Source organism: Pungitius pungitius, unplaced genomic scaffold, assembly GCF_949316345.1.
Source record: "Pungitius pungitius unplaced genomic scaffold, fPunPun2.1 scaffold_28, whole genome shotgun sequence".
Classification (NCBI taxonomy): Eukaryota; Metazoa; Chordata; class Actinopteri; order Perciformes; family Gasterosteidae; genus Pungitius; species Pungitius pungitius.
The window spans coordinates 310,071-329,613 of NW_026909895.1; the positions used below are offsets into that span (position 1 = coordinate 310,071).

Below are 19,543 nucleotides of genomic sequence, written 5' to 3' on the forward strand. Positions count from 1 at the left end.
TGAAATACAGGTGCTAACCCAACATGTTAGAATTGCCAGTGAAGAAAAGTAAAGTTACCTTCAGGCTTTAGGAACCTCTCTTGCCAATGCTAAGAACTGCTTCAATTTTAGAAAAAGAAACTTCTGATTATCTTTGACACGTTTTAAAGGATTAGGAAAAAGATGAAAAGCAGCTTACGTCCATACCTCTCTGGTTCCGCCCGATCTCGTCTGTTCTCGGAAGCTAAGCAGAGCAGGGCCTGGTTAGTACCTGGATGGAAGACCGCCTGGGAATCCCAGGTGCCGTAAGCTTTTTCACTTCTCTCACCGAAAGCCGCCGAGCGCCGCAGATTGTACACCTACAAATTACAAAAAGTATATCACATTGTTGAAGAGATGCATGTTTAGTGTTGTTTTAACGTTGGATATGAAAGGCAATTAGACAATATTATCCAAAATGATTCCGTTTCATGGTTGCTAAATTAGTGTTGATCAACATTTAACAATTGGCATACTTTTGTTTGTAATTTAGCCGTTGAAATACAGGTGCTAACCCAACATGTTAGAATTGCCAGTGAAGAAAAGTAAAGTTACCTTCAGGTTTTAGAAACCTCTCTTGCCAATGCTAAGAACTGCTTCAATTTTAGAAAAAGAAACTTCTGATTATCTTTGACACGTTTTAAAGGATTAGGAAAAAGATGAAAAGCAGCTTACGGCCATACCTCTCTGGTTCCGCCCGATCTCGTCTGATCTCGGAAGCTAAGCAGAGCAGGGCCTGGTTAGTACCTGGATGGAAGACCGCCTGGGAATCCCAGGTGCCGTAAGCTTTTTCACTTCTCTCTGAAAGCTGCAGAGCGCCGCAGATTGTACACCTGTTTTAACGTTGGATATGAAAGGAAATTAGACAATATTATCCAAAATGATTCCGTTTCATGATTGCTAAATTAGTGTTGGTCAACATTTACGATTGGCATACTGTTGTTTGTAATTTAGCCGTTGAAATACAGGTGCTAACCCAACATGTTAGAATTGCCAGTGAAGAAAAGTAAAGTTACCTTCAGGCTTTAGGAACCTCTCTTGCCAATGCTAAGAACTGCTTCAATTTTAGAAAAAGAAACTTCTGATTATCTTTGACACGTTTTAAAGGATTAGGAAAAAGATGAAAAGCAGCTTACGTCCATACCTCTCTGGTTCCGCCCGATCTCGTCTGTTCTCGGAAGCTAAGCAGAGCAGGGCCTGGTTAGTACCTGGATGGAAGACCGCCTGGGAATCCCAGGTGCCGTAAGCTTTTTCACTTCTCTCACCGAAAGCCGCCGAGCGCCGCAGATTGTACACCTACAAATTACAAAAAGTATATCACATTGTTGAAGAGATGCATGTTTAGTGTTGTTTTAACGTTGGATATGAAAGGCAATTAGACAATATTATCCAAAATGATTCCGTTTCATGATTGCTAAATTAGTGTTGATCAACATTTAACAATTGGCATACTTTTGTTTGTAATTTAGCCGTTGAAATACAGGTGCTAACCCAACATGTTAGAATTGCCAGTGAAGAAAAGTAAAGTTACCTTCAGGTTTTAGAAACCTCTCTTGCCAATGCTAAGAACTGCTTCAATTTTAGAAAAAGAAACTTCTGATTATCTTTGACACGTTTTAAAGGATTAGGAAAAAGATGAAAAGCAGCTTACGGCCATACCTCTCTGGTTCCGCCCGATCTCGTCTGATCTCGGAAGCTAAGCAGAGCAGGGCCTGGTTAGTACCTGGATGGAAGACCGCCTGGGAATCCCAGGTGCCGTAAGCTTTTTAACTTCTCTCTCTGAAAGCCGCCCAGCGCCGTAGATTGTACACCTACACAATTGTAAAAAAAAATTCACATTGTAGAAGAGATGCAATAGGAAGAAGATGAAAGGTGGCTTACGTCCATACCATCGTCAGGCCATTTGAGGTGGCGGGGACTGCAATGGCCATTCACCGATTGGCTGGGACTCCTGGGCGGGTCTTCTCTAGTCCATCCAATTTTCGGCATGGGATGTCACAGCCTTCTTTGCATACCCTTATTTAACCCACACAAAGATGCCAACGGCAGGCGTGTCATAATTCATTGACGCATTATAAAGGATTAGGAAAAAGATAAAAAGCAGCTTACGGCCATACCTCTCTGGTTCCGCCCGATCTCGTCTGATCTCGGAAGCTAAGCAGAGCAGGGCCTGGTTAGTACCTGGATGGAAGACCGCCTGGGAATCCCAGGTGCCGTAAGCTTTTTCACTTCTCTCTCCGAAAGCCGCCGAGCGCCGCAGATTGTACACCTGTTTTAACGTTGGATATGAAAGGAAATTAGACAATATTATCCAAAATGATTCCGTTTCATGATTGCTAAATTAGTGTTGGTCAACATTTACCATTGGCATACTGTTGTTTGTAATTTAGCCGTTGAAATACAGGTGCTAACCCAACATGTTAGAATTGCCAGTGAAGAAAAGTAAAGTTACCTTCAGGCTTTAGGAACCTCTCTTGCCAATGCTAAGAACTGCTTCAATTTTAGAAAAAGAAACTTCTGATTATCTTTGACACGTTTTAAAGGATTAGGAAAAAGATGAAAAGCAGCTTACGTCCATACCTCTCTGGTTCCGCCCGATCTCGTCTGATCTCGGAAGCTAAGCAGAGCAGGGCCTGGTTAGTACCTGGATGGAAGACCGCCTGGGAATCCCAGGTGCCGTAAGCTTTTTCACTTCTCTCTCCGAAAGCCGCCGAGCGCCGCAGATTGTACACCTGTTTTAACGTTGGATATGAAAGGAAATTAGACAATATTATCCAAAATGATTCCGTTTCATGATTGCTAAATTAGTGTTGGTCAACATTTACGATTGGCATACTGTTGTTTGTAATTTAGCCGTTGAAATACAGGTGCTAACCCAACATGTTAGAATTGCCAGTGAAGAAAAGTAAAGTTACCTTCAGGCTTTAGGAACCTCTCTTGCCAATGCTAAGAACTGCTTCAATTTTAGAAAAAGAAACTTCTGATTATCTTTGACACGTTTTAAAGGATTAGGAAAAAGATGAAAAGCAGCTTACGGCCATACCTCTCTGGTTCCGCCCGATCTCGTCTGATCTCGGAAGCTAAGCAGAGCAGGGCCTGGTTAGTACCTGGATGGAAGACCGCCTGGGAATCCCAGGTGCCGTAAGCTTTTTAACTTCTCTCTCTGAAAGCCGCCCAGCGCCGTAGATTGTACACCTACACAATTGTAAAAAAAAATTCACATTGTAGAAGAGATGCAATAGGAAGAAGATGAAAGGTGGCTTACGTCCATACCATCGTCAGGCCATTTGAGGTGGCGGGGACTGCAATGGCCATTCACCGATTGGCTGGGACTCCTGGGCGGGTCTTCTCTAGTCCATCCAATTTTCGGCATGGGATGTCACAGCCTTCTTTGCATACCCTTATTTAACCCACACAAAGATGCCAACGGCAGGCGTGTCATAATTCATTGACGCATTATAAAGGATTAGGAAAAAGATAAAAAGCAGCTTACGGCCATACCTCTCTGGTTCCGCCCGATCTCGTCTGATCTCGGAAGCTAAGCAGAGCAGGGCCTGGTTAGTACCTGGATGGAAGACCGCCTGGGAATCCCAGGTGCCGTAAGCTTTTTCACTTCTCTCTCCGAAAGCCGCCGAGCGCCGCAGATTGTACACCTGTTTTAACGTTGGATATGAAAGGAAATTAGACAATATTATCCAAAATGATTCCGTTTCATGATTGCTAAATTAGTGTTGGTCAACATTTACGATTGGCATACTGTTGTTTGTAATTTAGCCGTTGAAATACAGGTGCTAACCCAACATGTTAGAATTGCCAGTGAAGAAAAGTAAAGTTACCTTCAGGCTTTAGGAACCTCTCTTGCCAATGCTAAGAACTGCTTCAATTTTAGAAAAAGAAACTTCTGATTATCTTTGACACGTTTTAAAGGATTAGGAAAAAGATGAAAAGCAGCTTACGTCCATACCTCTCTGGTTCCGCCCGATCTCGTCTGTTCTCGGAAGCTAAGCAGAGCAGGGCCTGGTTAGTACCTGGATGGAAGACCGCCTGGGAATCCCAGGTGCCGTAAGCTTTTTCACTTCTCTCTCTGAAAGCCGCCCAGCGCCGTAAATTGTACACCTACACAATTGTAAAAAAAAATTCACATTGTAGAAGAGATGCAATAGGAAGAAGATGAAAGGTGGCTTACGTCCGTACCATCGTCAGGCCATTTGAGATGGCGGGGACTGCAATGGCCATTCACCGATTGGCTGGGACCCCTGGGCGGGTCTTCTCTAGTCCATCCAATTTTCGGCATGGGATGTCACAGCCTTCTTTGCATACCCTTATTTAACCCACACAAAGATGCCAACGGCAGGCGTGTCATAATTCATTGACGCATTATAAAGGATTAGGAAAAAGATAAAAAGCAGCTTACGGCCATACCTCTCTGGTTCCGCCCGATCTCGTCTGATCTCGGAAGCTAAGCAGAGCAGGGCCTGGTTAGTACCTGGATGGAAGACCGCCTGGGAATCCCAGGTGCCGTAAGCTTTTTCACTTCTCTCTCCGAAAGCCGCCGAGCGCCGCAGATTGTACACCTGTTTTAACGTTGGATATGAAAGGAAATTAGACAATATTATCCAAAATGATTCCGTTTCATGATTGCTAAATTAGTGTTGGTCAACATTTACCATTGGCATACTGTTGTTTGTAATTTAGCCGTTGAAATACAGGTGCTAACCCAACATGTTAGAATTGCCAGTGAAGAAAAGTAAAGTTACCTTCAGGCTTTAGGAACCTCTCTTGCCAATGCTAAGAACTGCTTCAATTTTAGAAAAAGAAACTTCTGATTATCTTTGACACGTTTTAAAGGATTAGGAAAAAGATGAAAAGCAGCTTACGGCCATACCTCTCTGGTTCCGCCCGATCTCGTCTGATCTCGGAAGCTAAGCAGAGCAGGGCCTGGTTAGTACCTGGATGGAAGACCGCCTGGGAATCCCAGGTGCCGTAAGCTTTTTCACTTCTCTCTCCGAAAGCCGCCCGAGCGCCGCAATTGTACACCTGTTTTAACGTTGGATATGAAAGGAAATTAGACAATATTATCCAAAATGATTCCGTTTCATGATTGCTAAATTAGTGTTGGTCAACATTTACGATTGGCATACTGTTGTTTGTAATTTAGCCGTTGAAATACAGGTGCTAACCCAACATGTTAGAATTGCCAGTGAAGAAAAGTAAAGTTACCTTCAGGCTTTAGGAACCTCTCTTGCCAATGCTAAGAACTGCTTCAATTTTAGAAAAAGAAACTTCTGATTATCTTTGACACGTTTTAAAGGATTAGGAAAAAGATGAAAAGCAGCTTACGTCCATACCTCTCTGGTTCCGCCCGATCTCGTCTGTTCTCGGAAGCTAAGCAGAGCAGGGCCTGGTTAGTACCTGGATGGAAGACCGCCTGGGAATCCCAGGTGCCGTAAGCTTTTTCACTTCTCTCTCTGAAAGCCGCCCAGCGCCGTAAATTGTACACCTACACAATTGTAAAAAAAAATTCACATTGTAGAAGAGATGCAATAGGAAGAAGATGAAAGGTGGCTTACGTCCGTACCATCGTCAGGCCATTTGAGATGGCGGGGACTGCAATGGCCATTCACCGATTGGCTGGGACCCCTGGGCGGGTCTTCTCTAGTCCATCCAATTTTCGGCATGGGATGTCACAGCCTTCTTTGCATACCCTTATTTAACCCACACAAAGATGCCAACGGCAGGCGTGTCATAATTCATTGACGCATTATAAAGGATTAGGAAAAAGATAAAAAGCAGCTTACGGCCATACCTCTCTGGTTCCGCCCGATCTCGTCTGATCTCGGAAGCTAAGCAGAGCAGGGCCTGGTTAGTACCTGGATGGAAGACCGCCTGGGAATCCCAGGTGCCGTAAGCTTTTTCACTTCTCTCTCCGAAAGCCGCCGAGCGCCGCAGATTGTACACCTGTTTTAACGTTGGATATGAAAGGAAATTAGACAATATTATCCAAAATGATTCCGTTTCATGATTGCTAAATTAGTGTTGGTCAACATTTACCATTGGCATACTGTTGTTTGTAATTTAGCCGTTGAAATACAGGTGCTAACCCAACATGTTAGAATTGCCAGTGAAGAAAAGTAAAGTTACCTTCAGGCTTTAGGAACCTCTCTTGCCAATGCTAAGAACTGCTTCAATTTTAGAAAAAGAAACTTCTGATTATCTTTGACACGTTTTAAAGGATTAGGAAAAAGATGAAAAGCAGCTTACGTCCATACCTCTCTGGTTCCGCCCGATCTCGTCTGATCTCGGAAGCTAAGCAGAGCAGGGCCTGGTTAGTACCTGGATGGAAGACCGCCTGGGAATCCCAGGTGCCGTAAGCTTTTTCACTTCTCTCTCCGAAAGCCGCCGAGCGCCGCAGATTGTACACCTGTTTTAACGTTGGATATGAAAGGAAATTAGACAATATTATCCAAAATGATTCCGTTTCATGATTGCTAAATTAGTGTTGGTCAACATTTACGATTGGCATACTGTTGTTTGTAATTTAGCCGTTGAAATACAGGTGCTAACCCAACATGTTAGAATTGCCAGTGAAGAAAAGTAAAGTTACCTTCAGGCTTTAGGAACCTCTCTTGCCAATGCTAAGAACTGCTTCAATTTTAGAAAAAGAAACTTCTGATTATCTTTGACACGTTTTAAAGGATTAGGAAAAAGATGAAAAGCAGCTTACGTCCATACCTCTCTGGTTCCGCCCGATCTCGTCTGATCTCGGAAGCTAAGCAGAGCAGGGCCTGGTTAGTACCTGGATGGAAGACCGCCTGGGAATCCCAGGTGCCGTAAGCTTTTTAACTTCTCTCTCTGAAAGCCGCCCAGCGCCGTAGATTGTACACCTACACAATTGTAAAAAAAAATTCACATTGTAGAAGAGATGCAATAGGAAGAAGATGAAAGGTGGCTTACGTCCATACCATCGTCAGGCCATTTGAGGTGGCGGGGACTGCAATGGCCATTCACCGATTGGCTGGGACTCCTGGGCGGGTCTTCTCTAGTCCATCCAATTTTCGGCATGGGATGTCACAGCCTTCTTTGCATACCCTTATTTAACCCACACAAAGATGCCAACGGCAGGCGTGTCATAATTCATTGACGCATTATAAAGGATTAGGAAAAAGATAAAAAGCAGCTTACGGCCATACCTCTCTGGTTCCGCCCGATCTCGTCTGATCTCGGAAGCTAAGCAGAGCAGGGCCTGGTTAGTACCTGGATGGAAGACCGCCTGGGAATCCCAGGTGCCGTAAGCTTTTTCACTTCTCTCTCCGAAAGCCGCCGAGCGCCGCAGATTGTACACCTGTTTTAACGTTGGATATGAAAGGAAATTAGACAATATTATCCAAAATGATTCCGTTTCATGATTGCTAAATTAGTGTTGGTCAACATTTACGATTGGCATACTGTTGTTTGTAATTTAGCCGTTGAAATACAGGTGCTAACCCAACATGTTAGAATTGCCAGTGAAGAAAAGTAAAGTTACCTTCAGGCTTTAGGAACCTCTCTTGCCAATGCTAAGAACTGCTTCAATTTTAGAAAAAGAAACTTCTGATTATCTTTGACACGTTTTAAAGGATTAGGAAAAAGATGAAAAGCAGCTTACGTCCATACCTCTCTGGTTCCGCCCGATCTCGTCTGTTCTCGGAAGCTAAGCAGAGCAGGGCCTGGTTAGTACCTGGATGGAAGACCGCCTGGGAATCCCAGGTGCCGTAAGCTTTTTCACTTCTCTCTCTGAAAGCCGCCCAGCGCCGTAAATTGTACACCTACACAATTGTAAAAAAAAATTCACATTGTAGAAGAGATGCAATAGGAAGAAGATGAAAGGTGGCTTACGTCCGTACCATCGTCAGGCCATTTGAGATGGCGGGGACTGCAATGGCCATTCACCGATTGGCTGGGACCCCTGGGCGGGTCTTCTCTAGTCCATCCAATTTTCGGCATGGGATGTCACAGCCTTCTTTGCATACCCTTATTTAACCCACACAAAGATGCCAACGGCAGGCGTGTCATAATTCATTGACGCATTATAAAGGATTAGGAAAAAGATAAAAAGCAGCTTACGGCCATACCTCTCTGGTTCCGCCCGATCTCGTCTGATCTCGGAAGCTAAGCAGAGCAGGGCCTGGTTAGTACCTGGATGGAAGACCGCCTGGGAATCCCAGGTGCCGTAAGCTTTTTCACTTCTCTCTCCGAAAGCCGCCGAGCGCCGCAGATTGTACACCTGTTTTAACGTTGGATATGAAAGGAAATTAGACAATATTATCCAAAATGATTCCGTTTCATGATTGCTAAATTAGTGTTGGTCAACATTTACCATTGGCATACTGTTGTTTGTAATTTAGCCGTTGAAATACAGGTGCTAACCCAACATGTTAGAATTGCCAGTGAAGAAAAGTAAAGTTACCTTCAGGCTTTAGGAACCTCTCTTGCCAATGCTAAGAACTGCTTCAATTTTAGAAAAAGAAACTTCTGATTATCTTTGACACGTTTTAAAGGATTAGGAAAAAGATGAAAAGCAGCTTACGGCCATACCTCTCTGGTTCCGCCCGATCTCGTCTGATCTCGGAAGCTAAGCAGAGCAGGGCCTGGTTAGTACCTGGATGGAAGACCGCCTGGGAATCCCAGGTGCCGTAAGCTTTTTCACTTCTCTCTCCGAAAGCCGCCGAGCGCCGCAATTGTACACCTGTTTTAACGTTGGATATGAAAGGAAATTAGACAATATTATCCAAAATGATTCCGTTTCATGATTGCTAAATTAGTGTTGGTCAACATTTACGATTGGCATACTGTTGTTTGTAATTTAGCCGTTGAAATACAGGTGCTAACCCAACATGTTAGAATTGCCAGTGAAGAAAAGTAAAGTTACCTTCAGGCTTTAGGAACCTCTCTTGCCAATGCTAAGAACTGCTTCAATTTTAGAAAAAGAAACTTCTGATTATCTTTGACACGTTTTAAAGGATTAGGAAAAAGATGAAAAGCAGCTTACGTCCATACCTCTCTGGTTCCGCCCGATCTCGTCTGTTCTCGGAAGCTAAGCAGAGCAGGGCCTGGTTAGTACCTGGATGGAAGACCGCCTGGGAATCCCAGGTGCCGTAAGCTTTTTCACTTCTCTCTCTGAAAGCCGCCCAGCGCCGTAAATTGTACACCTACACAATTGTAAAAAAAAATTCACATTGTAGAAGAGATGCAATAGGAAGAAGATGAAAGGTGGCTTACGTCCATACCATCGTCAGGCCATTTGAGGTGGCGGGGACTGCAATGGCCATTCACCGATTGGCTGGGACTCCTGGGCGGGTCTTCTCTAGTCCATCCAATTTTCGGCATGGGATGTCACAGCCTTCTTTGCATACCCTTATTTAACCCACACAAAGATGCCAACGGCAGGCGTGTCATAATTCATTGACGCATTATAAAGGATTAGGAAAAAGATAAAAAGCAGCTTACGGCCATACCTCTCTGGTTCCGCCCGATCTCGTCTGATCTCGGAAGCTAAGCAGAGCAGGGCCTGGTTAGTACCTGTATGGAAGACCGCCTGGGAATCTCAGGTGCCGTAAGCTTTTTCACTTCTCTCTCCGAAAGCCGCCGAGCGCCGCAGATTGTACACCTGTTTTAACGTTGGATATGAAAGGAAATTAGACAATATTATCCAAAATGATTCCGTTTCATGATTGCTAAATTAGTGTTGGTCAACATTTACGATTGGCATACTGTTGTTTGTAATTTAGCCGTTGAAATACAGGTGCTAACCCAACATGTTAGAATTGCCAGTGAAGAAAAGTAAAGTTACCTTCAGGCTTTAGGAACCTCTCTTGCCAATGCTAAGAACTGCTTCAATTTTAGAAAAAGAAACTTCTGATTATCTTTGACACGTTTTAAAGGATTAGGAAAAAGATGAAAAGCAGCTTACGGCCATACCTCTCTGGTTCCGCCCGATCTCGTCTGATCTCGGAAGCTAAGCAGAGCAGGGCCTGGTTAGTACCTGGATGGAAGACCGCCTGGGAATCCCAGGTGCCGTAAGCTTTTTCACTTCTCTCTCTGAAAGCCGCCCAGCGCCGTAGATTGTACACCTACACAATTGTAAAAAAAAATTCACATTGTAGAAGAGATGCAATAGGAAGAAGATGAAAGGTGGCTTACGTCCATACCATCGTCAGGCCATTTGAGGTGGCGGGGACTGCAATGGCCATTCACCGATTGGCTGGGACTCCTGGGCGGGTCTTCTCTAGTCCATCCAATTTTCGGCATGGGATGTCACAGCCTTCTTTGCATACCCTTATTTAACCCACACAAAGATGCCAACGGCAGGCGTGTCATAATTCATTGACGCATTATAAAGGATTAGGAAAAAGATAAAAAGCAGCTTACGGCCATACCTCTCTGGTTCCGCCCGATCTCGTCTGATCTCGGAAGCTAAGCAGAGCAGGGCCTGGTTAGTACCTGGATGGAAGACCGCCTGGGAATCCCAGGTGCCGTAAGCTTTTTCACTTCTCTCTCCGAAAGCCGCCGAGCGCCGCAGATTGTACACCTGTTTTAACGTTGGATATGAAAGGAAATTAGACAATATTATCCAAAATGATTCCGTTTCATGATTGCTAAATTAGTGTTGGTCAACATTTACCATTGGCATACTGTTGTTTGTAATTTAGCCGTTGAAATACAGGTGCTAACCCAACATGTTAGAATTGCCAGTGAAGAAAAGTAAAGTTACCTTCAGGCTTTAGGAACCTCTCTTGCCAATGCTAAGAACTGCTTCAATTTTAGAAAAAGAAACTTCTGATTATCTTTGACACGTTTTAAAGGATTAGGAAAAAGATGAAAAGCAGCTTACGTCCATACCTCTCTGGTTCCGCCCGATCTCGTCTGATCTCGGAAGCTAAGCAGAGCAGGGCCTGGTTAGTACCTGGATGGAAGACCGCCTGGGAATCCCAGGTGCCGTAAGCTTTTTCACTTCTCTCTCTGAAAGCCGCCCAGCGCCGTAGATTGTACACCTACACAATTGTAAAAAAAAATTCACATTGTAGAAGAGATGCAATAGGAAGAAGATGAAAGGTGGCTTACGTCCATACCATCGTCAGGCCATTTGAGGTGGCGGGGACTGCAATGGCCATTCACCGATTGGCTGGGACTCCTGGGCGGGTCTTCTCTAGTCCATCCAATTTTCGGCATGGGATGTCACAGCCTTCTTTGCATACCCTTATTTAACCCACACAAAGATGCCAACGGCAGGCGTGTCATAATTCATTGACGCATTATAAAGGATTAGGAAAAAGATAAAAAGCAGCTTACGGCCATACCTCTCTGGTTCCGCCCGATCTCGTCTGATCTCGGAAGCTAAGCAGAGCAGGGCCTGGTTAGTACCTGGATGGAAGACCGCCTGGGAATCCCAGGTGCCGTAAGCTTTTTCACTTCTCTCACCGAAAGCCGCCGAGCGCCGCAGATTGTACACCTACAAATTACAAAAAGTATATCACATTGTTGAAGAGATGCATGTTTAGTGTTGTTTTAACGTTGGATATGAAAGGCAATTAGACAATATTATCCAAAATGATTCCGTTTCATGGTTGCTAAATTAGTGTTGATCAACATTTAACAATTGGCATACTTTTGTTTGTAATTTAGCCGTTGAAATACAGGTGCTAACCCAACATGTTAGAATTGCCAGTGAAGAAAAGTAAAGTTACCTTCAGGTTTTAGAAACCTCTCTTGCCAATCCTAAGAACTGCTTCAATTTTAGAAAAAGAAACTCTTCTGATTATCTTTGACGCATTATAAAGGATTAGGAAAAAGATAAAAAGCAGCTTACGGCCATACCTCTCTGGTTCCGCCCGATCTCGTCTGATCTCGGAAGCTAAGCAGAGCAGGGCCTGGTTAGTACCTGGATGGAAGACCGCCTGGGAATCCCAGGTGCCGTAAGCTTTTTCACTTCTCTCTCTGAAAGCCGCCCAGCGCCGTAGCTTGTACACCTACACAATTGTAAAAAAAAATTCACATTGTAGAAGAGATGCAATAGGAAGAAGATGAAAGGTGGCTTACGTCCATACCATCGTCAGGCCATTTGAGGTGGCGGGGACTGCAATGGCCATTCACCGATTGGCTGGGACTCCTGGGCGGGTCTTCTCTAGTCCATCCAATTTTCGGCATGGGATGTCACAGCCTTCTTTGCATACCCTTATTTAACCCACACAAAGATGCCAACGGCAGGCGTGTCATAATTCATTGACGCATTATAAAGGATTAGGAAAAAGATAAAAAGCAGCTTACGGCCATACCTCTCTGGTTCCGCCCGATCTCGTCTGATCTCGGAAGCTAAGCAGAGCAGGGCCTGGTTAGTACCTGGATGGAAGACCGCCTGGGAATCCCAGGTGCCGTAAGCTTTTTCACTTCTCTCTCCGAAAGCCGCCGAGCGCCGCAGATTGTACACCTGTTTTAACGTTGGATATGAAAGGAAATTAGACAATATTATCCAAAATGATTCCGTTTCATGATTGCTAAATTAGTGTTGGTCAACATTTACGATTGGCATACTGTTGTTTGTAATTTAGCCGTTGAAATACAGGTGCTAACCCAACATGTTAGAATTGCCAGTGAAGAAAAGTAAAGTTACCTTCAGGCTTTAGGAACCTCTCTTGCCAATGCTAAGAACTGCTTCAATTTTAGAAAAAGAAACTTCTGATTATCTTTGACACGTTTTAAAGGATTAGGAAAAAGATGAAAAGCAGCTTACGTCCATACCTCTCTGGTTCCGCCCGATCTCGTCTGTTCTCGGAAGCTAAGCAGAGCAGGGCCTGGTTAGTACCTGGATGGAAGACCGCCTGGGAATCCCAGGTGCCGTAAGCTTTTTCACTTCTCTCTCTGAAAGCCGCCCAGCGCCGTAAATTGTACACCTACACAATTGTAAAAAAAAATTCACATTGTAGAAGAGATGCAATAGGAAGAAGATGAAAGGTGGCTTACGTCCGTACCATCGTCAGGCCATTTGAGATGGCGGGGACTGCAATGGCCATTCACCGATTGGCTGGGACCCCTGGGCGGGTCTTCTCTAGTCCATCCAATTTTCGGCATGGGATGTCACAGCCTTCTTTGCATACCCTTATTTAACCCACACAAAGATGCCAACGGCAGGCGTGTCATAATTCATTGACGCATTATAAAGGATTAGGAAAAAGATAAAAAGCAGCTTACGGCCATACCTCTCTGGTTCCGCCCGATCTCGTCTGATCTCGGAAGCTAAGCAGAGCAGGGCCTGGTTAGTACCTGGATGGAAGACCGCCTGGGAATCCCAGGTGCCGTAAGCTTTTTCACTTCTCTCTCCGAAAGCCGCCGAGCGCCGCAGATTGTACACCTGTTTTAACGTTGGATATGAAAGGAAATTAGACAATATTATCCAAAATGATTCCGTTTCATGATTGCTAAATTAGTGTTGGTCAACATTTACCATTGGCATACTGTTGTTTGTAATTTAGCCGTTGAAATACAGGTGCTAACCCAACATGTTAGAATTGCCAGTGAAGAAAAGTAAAGTTACCTTCAGGCTTTAGGAACCTCTCTTGCCAATGCTAAGAACTGCTTCAATTTTAGAAAAAGAAACTTCTGATTATCTTTGACACGTTTTAAAGGATTAGGAAAAAGATGAAAAGCAGCTTACGGCCATACCTCTCTGGTTCCGCCCGATCTCGTCTGATCTCGGAAGCTAAGCAGAGCAGGGCCTGGTTAGTACCTGGATGGAAGACCGCCTGGGAATCCCAGGTGCCGTAAGCTTTTTCACTTCTCTCTCCGAAAGCCGCCGAGCGCCGCAATTGTACACCTGTTTTAACGTTGGATATGAAAGGAAATTAGACAATATTATCCAAAATGATTCCGTTTCATGATTGCTAAATTAGTGTTGGTCAACATTTACGATTGGCATACTGTTGTTTGTAATTTAGCCGTTGAAATACAGGTGCTAACCCAACATGTTAGAATTGCCAGTGAAGAAAAGTAAAGTTACCTTCAGGCTTTAGGAACCTCTCTTGCCAATGCTAAGAACTGCTTCAATTTTAGAAAAAGAAACTTCTGATTATCTTTGACACGTTTTAAAGGATTAGGAAAAAGATGAAAAGCAGCTTACGTCCATACCTCTCTGGTTCCGCCCGATCTCGTCTGTTCTCGGAAGCTAAGCAGAGCAGGGCCTGGTTAGTACCTGGATGGAAGACCGCCTGGGAATCCCAGGTGCCGTAAGCTTTTTCACTTCTCTCTCTGAAAGCCGCCCAGCGCCGTAAATTGTACACCTACACAATTGTAAAAAAAAATTCACATTGTAGAAGAGATGCAATAGGAAGAAGATGAAAGGTGGCTTACGTCCATACCATCGTCAGGCCATTTGAGGTGGCGGGGACTGCAATGGCCATTCACCGATTGGCTGGGACTCCTGGGCGGGTCTTCTCTAGTCCATCCAATTTTCGGCATGGGATGTCACAGCCTTCTTTGCATACCCTTATTTAACCCACACAAAGATGCCAACGGCAGGCGTGTCATAATTCATTGACGCATTATAAAGGATTAGGAAAAAGATAAAAAGCAGCTTACGGCCATACCTCTCTGGTTCCGCCCGATCTCGTCTGATCTCGGAAGCTAAGCAGAGCAGGGCCTGGTTAGTACCTGTATGGAAGACCGCCTGGGAATCTCAGGTGCCGTAAGCTTTTTCACTTCTCTCTCCGAAAGCCGCCGAGCGCCGCAGATTGTACACCTGTTTTAACGTTGGATATGAAAGGAAATTAGACAATATTATCCAAAATGATTCCGTTTCATGATTGCTAAATTAGTGTTGGTCAACATTTACGATTGGCATACTGTTGTTTGTAATTTAGCCGTTGAAATACAGGTGCTAACCCAACATGTTAGAATTGCCAGTGAAGAAAAGTAAAGTTACCTTCAGGCTTTAGGAACCTCTCTTGCCAATGCTAAGAACTGCTTCAATTTTAGAAAAAGAAACTTCTGATTATCTTTGACACGTTTTAAAGGATTAGGAAAAAGATGAAAAGCAGCTTACGGCCATACCTCTCTGGTTCCGCCCGATCTCGTCTGATCTCGGAAGCTAAGCAGAGCAGGGCCTGGTTAGTACCTGGATGGAAGACCGCCTGGGAATCCCAGGTGCCGTAAGCTTTTTCACTTCTCTCTCTGAAAGCCGCCCAGCGCCGTAGATTGTACACCTACACAATTGTAAAAAAAAATTCACATTGTAGAAGAGATGCAATAGGAAGAAGATGAAAGGTGGCTTACGTCCATACCATCGTCAGGCCATTTGAGGTGGCGGGGACTGCAATGGCCATTCACCGATTGGCTGGGACTCCTGGGCGGGTCTTCTCTAGTCCATCCAATTTTCGGCATGGGATGTCACAGCCTTCTTTGCATACCCTTATTTAACCCACACAAAGATGCCAACGGCAGGCGTGTCATAATTCATTGACGCATTATAAAGGATTAGGAAAAAGATAAAAAGCAGCTTACGGCCATACCTCTCTGGTTCCGCCCGATCTCGTCTGATCTCGGAAGCTAAGCAGAGCAGGGCCTGGTTAGTACCTGGATGGAAGACCGCCTGGGAATCCCAGGTGCCGTAAGCTTTTTCACTTCTCTCTCCGAAAGCCGCCGAGCGCCGCAGATTGTACACCTGTTTTAACGTTGGATATGAAAGGAAATTAGACAATATTATCCAAAATGATTCCGTTTCATGATTGCTAAATTAGTGTTGGTCAACATTTACCATTGGCATACTGTTGTTTGTAATTTAGCCGTTGAAATACAGGTGCTAACCCAACATGTTAGAATTGCCAGTGAAGAAAAGTAAAGTTACCTTCAGGCTTTAGGAACCTCTCTTGCCAATGCTAAGAACTGCTTCAATTTTAGAAAAAGAAACTTCTGATTATCTTTGACACGTTTTAAAGGATTAGGAAAAAGATGAAAAGCAGCTTACGTCCATACCTCTCTGGTTCCGCCCGATCTCGTCTGATCTCGGAAGCTAAGCAGAGCAGGGCCTGGTTAGTACCTGGATGGAAGACCGCCTGGGAATCCCAGGTGCCGTAAGCTTTTTCACTTCTCTCTCTGAAAGCCGCCCAGCGCCGTAGATTGTACACCTACACAATTGTAAAAAAAAATTCACATTGTAGAAGAGATGCAATAGGAAGAAGATGAAAGGTGGCTTACGTCCATACCATCGTCAGGCCATTTGAGGTGGCGGGGACTGCAATGGCCATTCACCGATTGGCTGGGACTCCTGGGCGGGTCTTCTCTAGTCCATCCAATTTTCGGCATGGGATGTCACAGCCTTCTTTGCATACCCTTATTTAACCCACACAAAGATGCCAACGGCAGGCGTGTCATAATTCATTGACGCATTATAAAGGATTAGGAAAAAGATAAAAAGCAGCTTACGGCCATACCTCTCTGGTTCCGCCCGATCTCGTCTGATCTCGGAAGCTAAGCAGAGCAGGGCCTGGTTAGTACCTGGATGGAAGACCGCCTGGGAATCCCAGGTGCCGTAAGCTTTTTCACTTCTCTCTCTGAAAGCCGCCCAGCGCCGTAGCTTGTACACCTACACAATTGTAAAAAGTTTATCACATTGTAGAAGAGATGCAATAGGAAGAAGATGAAAGGTGGCTTACGTCCATACCATCATCAGGCCATTTGAGGTGGCGGGGACTGCAATGGCCATCCACCGATTGGCTGGGACTCCTGGGCGGGTCTTCTCTAGTCCATCCAATTTTCGCCATAGGATGTCACAGCCTTCTTTGCATACCCTTATTTAACCCACACAAAGATGCCAACGGCAGGCGTGACATAATTTTTTGACGCATTATAAAGGATTAGGAAAAAGATAAAAAGCAGCTTACGGCCATACCTCTCTGGTTCCGCCCGATCTCGTCTGATCTCGGATGCTAAGCAGAGCAGGGCCTGGTTAGTACCTGGATGGAAGACCGCCTGGGAATCCCAGGTGCCGTAAGCTTTTTCACTTCTCTCACCGAAAGCCGCCGAGCGCCGCAGATTGTACACCTACAAATTACAAAAAGTATATCACATTGTTGAAGAGATGCATGTTTAGTGTTGTTTTAACGTTGGATATGAAAGGAAATTAGACAATATTATCCAAAATGATTCCGTTTCATGATTGCTAAATTAGTGTTGATCAACATTTTACGATTGGCATACTATTGTTTGTAATTTAGCCGTTGAAATACAGGTGCTAACCAAACATGTTAGATTTACCAGTGAAGAAAAGTAAAGTTCCCTTCAGGTTTTAGGAACCTCTCTTGCCAATGCTAAGAACTGCTTCAATTTTAGAAAAAGAAACTTCTGATTATCTTTGACACGTTTTAAAGGATTAGGAAAAAGATAAAAAGCAGCTTACAGCCATACCTCTCTGGTTCCGCCCGATCTCGTCTGATCTCGGAAGCTAAGCAGAGCGGGGCCTGGTTAGTACCTGGATGGAAGACCGCCTGGGAATCCCAGGTGCCGTAAGCTTTTTCACTTCTCTCACCGAAAGCCGCCGAGCGCCGCAGATTGTACACCTACAAATTACAAAAAGTATATCACATTGTTGAAGAGATGCATGTTTAGTGTTGTTTTAACGTTGGATATGAAAGGCAATTAGACAATATTATCCAAAATGATTCCGTTTCATGGTTGCTAAATTAGTGTTGATCAACATTTAACAATTGGCATACTTTTGTTTGTAATTTAGCCGTTGAAATACAGGTGCTAACCCAACATGTTAGAATTGCCAGTGAAGAAAAGTAAAGTTACCTTCAGGCTTTAGGAACCTCTCTTGCCAATGCTAAGAACTGCTTCAATTTTAGAAAAAGAAACTTCTGATTATCTTTGACACGTTTTAAAGGATTAGGAAAAAGATGAAAAGCAGCTTACGTCCATACCTCTCTGGTTCCGCCCGATCTCGTCTGTTCTCGGAAGCTAAGCAGAGCAGGGCCTGGTTAGTACCTGGATGGAAGACCGCCTGGGAATCCCAGGTGCCGTAAGCTTTTTCACTTCTCTCTCTGAAAGCCGCCCAGCGCCGTAGCTTGTACACCTACACAATTGTAAAAAGTTTATCACATTGTAGAAGAGATGCAATAGGAAGAAGATGAAAGGTGGCTTACGTCCATACCATCATCAGGCCATTTGAGGTGGCGGGGACTGCAATGGCCATCCACCGATTGGCTGGGACTCCTGGGCGGGTCTTCTCTAGTCCATCCAATTTTCGCCATAGGATGTCACAGCCTTCTTTGCATACCCTTATTTAACCCACACAAAGATGCCAACGGCAGGCGTGACATAATTTTTTGACGCATTATAAAGGATTAGGAAAAAGATAAAAAGCAGCTTACGGCCATACCTCTCTGGTTCCGCCCGATCTCGTCTGATCTCGGATGCTAAGCAGAGCAGGGCCTGGTTAGTACCTGGATGGAAGACCGCCTGGGAATCCCAGGTGCCGTAAGCTTTTTCACTTCTCTCACCGAAAGCCGCCGAGCGCCGCAGATTGTACACCTACAAATTACAAAAAGTATATCACATTGTTGAAGAGATGCATGTTTAGTGTTGTTTTAACGTTGGATATGAAAGGAAATTAGACAATATTATCCAAAATGATTCCGTTTCATGATTGCTAAATTAGTGTTGATCAACATTTTACGATTGGCATACTATTGTTTGTAATTTAGCCGTTGAAATACAGGTGCTAACCAAACATGTTAGATTTACCAGTGAAGAAAAGTAAAGTTCCCTTCAGGTTTTAGGAACCTCTCTTGCCAATGCTAAGAACTGCTTCAATTTTAGAAAAAGAAACTTCTGATTATCTTTGACACGTTTTAAAGGATTAGGAAAAAGATAAAAAGCAGCTTACAGCCATACCTCTCTGGTTCCGCCCGATCTCGTCTGATCTCGGAAGCTAAGCAGAGCGGGGCCTGGTTAGTACCTGGATGGAAGACCGCCTGGGAATCCCAGGTGCCGTAAGCTTTTTCACTTCTCTCACCGAAAGCCGCCGAGCGCCGCAGATTGTACACCTGTTTTAACGTTGGATATGAAAGGAAATTAGACAATATTATCCAAAATGATTCCGTTTCATGATTGCTAAATTAGTGTTGGTCAACATTTACGATTGGCATACTGTTGTTTGTAATTTAGCCGTTGAAATACAGGTGCTAACCCAACATGTTAGAATTGCCAGTGAAGAAAAGTAAAGTTCCCTTCAGGTTTTAGGAACCTCTCTTGCCAATGCTAAGAACTGCTTCAATTTTAGAAAAAGAAACTTCTGATTATCTTTGACACGTTTTAAAGGATTAGGAAAAAGATGAAAAGCAGCTTACGTCCATACCTCTCTGGTTCCGCCCGATCTCGTCTGTTCTCGGAAGCTAAGCAGAGCAGGGCCTGGTTAGTACCTGGATGGAAGACCGCCTGGGAATCCCAGGTGCCGTAAGCTTTTTCACTTCTCTCTCCGAAAGCCGCCGAGCGCCGCAGA

The 19,543-nt window shown here is 44.4% G+C and overlaps 42 non-coding genes across 42 annotated transcripts; all 42 read left to right on the top strand.

Annotated features, from left to right (window-relative positions):
* Positions 1 to 172: 172 nt before the first annotated feature.
* LOC134122160 (5S ribosomal RNA) lies at positions 173 to 291 on the top strand. The gene has a single exon (XR_009953701.1). It is a non-coding gene; the product is annotated as a 5S ribosomal RNA (ribosomal RNA).
* A 396-nt stretch (positions 292 to 687) lies between these two features.
* On the top strand, positions 688 to 806 carry LOC134122637 (5S ribosomal RNA). Its single transcript, XR_009954160.1, has one exon. It is a non-coding gene; the product is annotated as a 5S ribosomal RNA (ribosomal RNA).
* Positions 807 to 1,148: 342 nt separating this feature from the next.
* Positions 1,149 to 1,267, top strand: LOC134122161 (5S ribosomal RNA). Its single transcript, XR_009953702.1, has one exon. It is a non-coding gene; the product is annotated as a 5S ribosomal RNA (ribosomal RNA).
* Positions 1,268 to 1,663: 396 nt separating this feature from the next.
* LOC134122638 (5S ribosomal RNA) lies at positions 1,664 to 1,782 on the top strand. Its single transcript, XR_009954161.1, has one exon. It is a non-coding gene; the product is annotated as a 5S ribosomal RNA (ribosomal RNA).
* A 339-nt stretch (positions 1,783 to 2,121) lies between these two features.
* On the top strand, positions 2,122 to 2,240 carry LOC134122639 (5S ribosomal RNA). The gene has a single exon (XR_009954162.1). It is a non-coding gene; the product is annotated as a 5S ribosomal RNA (ribosomal RNA).
* Positions 2,241 to 2,584: 344 nt separating this feature from the next.
* On the top strand, positions 2,585 to 2,703 carry LOC134121687 (5S ribosomal RNA). The gene has a single exon (XR_009953228.1). It is a non-coding gene; the product is annotated as a 5S ribosomal RNA (ribosomal RNA).
* A 344-nt stretch (positions 2,704 to 3,047) lies between these two features.
* Positions 3,048 to 3,166, top strand: LOC134122640 (5S ribosomal RNA). Its single transcript, XR_009954163.1, has one exon. It is a non-coding gene; the product is annotated as a 5S ribosomal RNA (ribosomal RNA).
* Positions 3,167 to 3,505: 339 nt separating this feature from the next.
* Positions 3,506 to 3,624, top strand: LOC134122641 (5S ribosomal RNA). The gene has a single exon (XR_009954164.1). It is a non-coding gene; the product is annotated as a 5S ribosomal RNA (ribosomal RNA).
* Positions 3,625 to 3,968: 344 nt separating this feature from the next.
* On the top strand, positions 3,969 to 4,087 carry LOC134122162 (5S ribosomal RNA). The gene has a single exon (XR_009953703.1). It is a non-coding gene; the product is annotated as a 5S ribosomal RNA (ribosomal RNA).
* Positions 4,088 to 4,426: 339 nt separating this feature from the next.
* Positions 4,427 to 4,545, top strand: LOC134122643 (5S ribosomal RNA). The gene has a single exon (XR_009954166.1). It is a non-coding gene; the product is annotated as a 5S ribosomal RNA (ribosomal RNA).
* A 344-nt stretch (positions 4,546 to 4,889) lies between these two features.
* Positions 4,890 to 5,008, top strand: LOC134122644 (5S ribosomal RNA). The gene has a single exon (XR_009954167.1). It is a non-coding gene; the product is annotated as a 5S ribosomal RNA (ribosomal RNA).
* A 344-nt stretch (positions 5,009 to 5,352) lies between these two features.
* Positions 5,353 to 5,471, top strand: LOC134122163 (5S ribosomal RNA). Its single transcript, XR_009953704.1, has one exon. It is a non-coding gene; the product is annotated as a 5S ribosomal RNA (ribosomal RNA).
* Positions 5,472 to 5,810: 339 nt separating this feature from the next.
* LOC134122645 (5S ribosomal RNA) lies at positions 5,811 to 5,929 on the top strand. The gene has a single exon (XR_009954168.1). It is a non-coding gene; the product is annotated as a 5S ribosomal RNA (ribosomal RNA).
* Positions 5,930 to 6,273: 344 nt separating this feature from the next.
* On the top strand, positions 6,274 to 6,392 carry LOC134121688 (5S ribosomal RNA). The gene has a single exon (XR_009953229.1). It is a non-coding gene; the product is annotated as a 5S ribosomal RNA (ribosomal RNA).
* Positions 6,393 to 6,736: 344 nt separating this feature from the next.
* On the top strand, positions 6,737 to 6,855 carry LOC134121689 (5S ribosomal RNA). The gene has a single exon (XR_009953230.1). It is a non-coding gene; the product is annotated as a 5S ribosomal RNA (ribosomal RNA).
* A 339-nt stretch (positions 6,856 to 7,194) lies between these two features.
* On the top strand, positions 7,195 to 7,313 carry LOC134122647 (5S ribosomal RNA). The gene has a single exon (XR_009954169.1). It is a non-coding gene; the product is annotated as a 5S ribosomal RNA (ribosomal RNA).
* Positions 7,314 to 7,657: 344 nt separating this feature from the next.
* Positions 7,658 to 7,776, top strand: LOC134122164 (5S ribosomal RNA). The gene has a single exon (XR_009953705.1). It is a non-coding gene; the product is annotated as a 5S ribosomal RNA (ribosomal RNA).
* A 339-nt stretch (positions 7,777 to 8,115) lies between these two features.
* Positions 8,116 to 8,234, top strand: LOC134122648 (5S ribosomal RNA). Its single transcript, XR_009954170.1, has one exon. It is a non-coding gene; the product is annotated as a 5S ribosomal RNA (ribosomal RNA).
* A 344-nt stretch (positions 8,235 to 8,578) lies between these two features.
* Positions 8,579 to 8,697, top strand: LOC134122649 (5S ribosomal RNA). The gene has a single exon (XR_009954171.1). It is a non-coding gene; the product is annotated as a 5S ribosomal RNA (ribosomal RNA).
* A 343-nt stretch (positions 8,698 to 9,040) lies between these two features.
* On the top strand, positions 9,041 to 9,159 carry LOC134122165 (5S ribosomal RNA). Its single transcript, XR_009953706.1, has one exon. It is a non-coding gene; the product is annotated as a 5S ribosomal RNA (ribosomal RNA).
* Positions 9,160 to 9,498: 339 nt separating this feature from the next.
* LOC134121869 (5S ribosomal RNA) lies at positions 9,499 to 9,617 on the top strand. The gene has a single exon (XR_009953410.1). It is a non-coding gene; the product is annotated as a 5S ribosomal RNA (ribosomal RNA).
* Positions 9,618 to 9,961: 344 nt separating this feature from the next.
* Positions 9,962 to 10,080, top strand: LOC134122650 (5S ribosomal RNA). The gene has a single exon (XR_009954172.1). It is a non-coding gene; the product is annotated as a 5S ribosomal RNA (ribosomal RNA).
* Positions 10,081 to 10,419: 339 nt separating this feature from the next.
* On the top strand, positions 10,420 to 10,538 carry LOC134122651 (5S ribosomal RNA). Its single transcript, XR_009954173.1, has one exon. It is a non-coding gene; the product is annotated as a 5S ribosomal RNA (ribosomal RNA).
* A 344-nt stretch (positions 10,539 to 10,882) lies between these two features.
* On the top strand, positions 10,883 to 11,001 carry LOC134121691 (5S ribosomal RNA). Its single transcript, XR_009953232.1, has one exon. It is a non-coding gene; the product is annotated as a 5S ribosomal RNA (ribosomal RNA).
* A 339-nt stretch (positions 11,002 to 11,340) lies between these two features.
* LOC134122652 (5S ribosomal RNA) lies at positions 11,341 to 11,459 on the top strand. The gene has a single exon (XR_009954174.1). It is a non-coding gene; the product is annotated as a 5S ribosomal RNA (ribosomal RNA).
* A 398-nt stretch (positions 11,460 to 11,857) lies between these two features.
* Positions 11,858 to 11,976, top strand: LOC134122653 (5S ribosomal RNA). Its single transcript, XR_009954175.1, has one exon. It is a non-coding gene; the product is annotated as a 5S ribosomal RNA (ribosomal RNA).
* A 339-nt stretch (positions 11,977 to 12,315) lies between these two features.
* Positions 12,316 to 12,434, top strand: LOC134122655 (5S ribosomal RNA). Its single transcript, XR_009954177.1, has one exon. It is a non-coding gene; the product is annotated as a 5S ribosomal RNA (ribosomal RNA).
* A 344-nt stretch (positions 12,435 to 12,778) lies between these two features.
* LOC134122166 (5S ribosomal RNA) lies at positions 12,779 to 12,897 on the top strand. The gene has a single exon (XR_009953707.1). It is a non-coding gene; the product is annotated as a 5S ribosomal RNA (ribosomal RNA).
* Positions 12,898 to 13,236: 339 nt separating this feature from the next.
* LOC134122656 (5S ribosomal RNA) lies at positions 13,237 to 13,355 on the top strand. Its single transcript, XR_009954178.1, has one exon. It is a non-coding gene; the product is annotated as a 5S ribosomal RNA (ribosomal RNA).
* A 344-nt stretch (positions 13,356 to 13,699) lies between these two features.
* On the top strand, positions 13,700 to 13,818 carry LOC134122657 (5S ribosomal RNA). The gene has a single exon (XR_009954179.1). It is a non-coding gene; the product is annotated as a 5S ribosomal RNA (ribosomal RNA).
* A 343-nt stretch (positions 13,819 to 14,161) lies between these two features.
* Positions 14,162 to 14,280, top strand: LOC134122167 (5S ribosomal RNA). The gene has a single exon (XR_009953708.1). It is a non-coding gene; the product is annotated as a 5S ribosomal RNA (ribosomal RNA).
* A 339-nt stretch (positions 14,281 to 14,619) lies between these two features.
* LOC134121870 (5S ribosomal RNA) lies at positions 14,620 to 14,738 on the top strand. The gene has a single exon (XR_009953411.1). It is a non-coding gene; the product is annotated as a 5S ribosomal RNA (ribosomal RNA).
* Positions 14,739 to 15,082: 344 nt separating this feature from the next.
* LOC134122658 (5S ribosomal RNA) lies at positions 15,083 to 15,201 on the top strand. Its single transcript, XR_009954180.1, has one exon. It is a non-coding gene; the product is annotated as a 5S ribosomal RNA (ribosomal RNA).
* A 339-nt stretch (positions 15,202 to 15,540) lies between these two features.
* Positions 15,541 to 15,659, top strand: LOC134122659 (5S ribosomal RNA). Its single transcript, XR_009954181.1, has one exon. It is a non-coding gene; the product is annotated as a 5S ribosomal RNA (ribosomal RNA).
* Positions 15,660 to 16,003: 344 nt separating this feature from the next.
* On the top strand, positions 16,004 to 16,122 carry LOC134121692 (5S ribosomal RNA). Its single transcript, XR_009953233.1, has one exon. It is a non-coding gene; the product is annotated as a 5S ribosomal RNA (ribosomal RNA).
* A 339-nt stretch (positions 16,123 to 16,461) lies between these two features.
* LOC134122660 (5S ribosomal RNA) lies at positions 16,462 to 16,580 on the top strand. The gene has a single exon (XR_009954182.1). It is a non-coding gene; the product is annotated as a 5S ribosomal RNA (ribosomal RNA).
* Positions 16,581 to 16,919: 339 nt separating this feature from the next.
* On the top strand, positions 16,920 to 17,038 carry LOC134121566 (5S ribosomal RNA). Its single transcript, XR_009953107.1, has one exon. It is a non-coding gene; the product is annotated as a 5S ribosomal RNA (ribosomal RNA).
* A 396-nt stretch (positions 17,039 to 17,434) lies between these two features.
* LOC134122009 (5S ribosomal RNA) lies at positions 17,435 to 17,553 on the top strand. The gene has a single exon (XR_009953550.1). It is a non-coding gene; the product is annotated as a 5S ribosomal RNA (ribosomal RNA).
* Positions 17,554 to 17,949: 396 nt separating this feature from the next.
* LOC134122169 (5S ribosomal RNA) lies at positions 17,950 to 18,068 on the top strand. The gene has a single exon (XR_009953710.1). It is a non-coding gene; the product is annotated as a 5S ribosomal RNA (ribosomal RNA).
* Positions 18,069 to 18,407: 339 nt separating this feature from the next.
* Positions 18,408 to 18,526, top strand: LOC134121567 (5S ribosomal RNA). The gene has a single exon (XR_009953108.1). It is a non-coding gene; the product is annotated as a 5S ribosomal RNA (ribosomal RNA).
* A 396-nt stretch (positions 18,527 to 18,922) lies between these two features.
* On the top strand, positions 18,923 to 19,041 carry LOC134122010 (5S ribosomal RNA). The gene has a single exon (XR_009953551.1). It is a non-coding gene; the product is annotated as a 5S ribosomal RNA (ribosomal RNA).
* Positions 19,042 to 19,385: 344 nt separating this feature from the next.
* Positions 19,386 to 19,504, top strand: LOC134122170 (5S ribosomal RNA). The gene has a single exon (XR_009953711.1). It is a non-coding gene; the product is annotated as a 5S ribosomal RNA (ribosomal RNA).
* Positions 19,505 to 19,543: the final 39 nt, after the last annotated feature.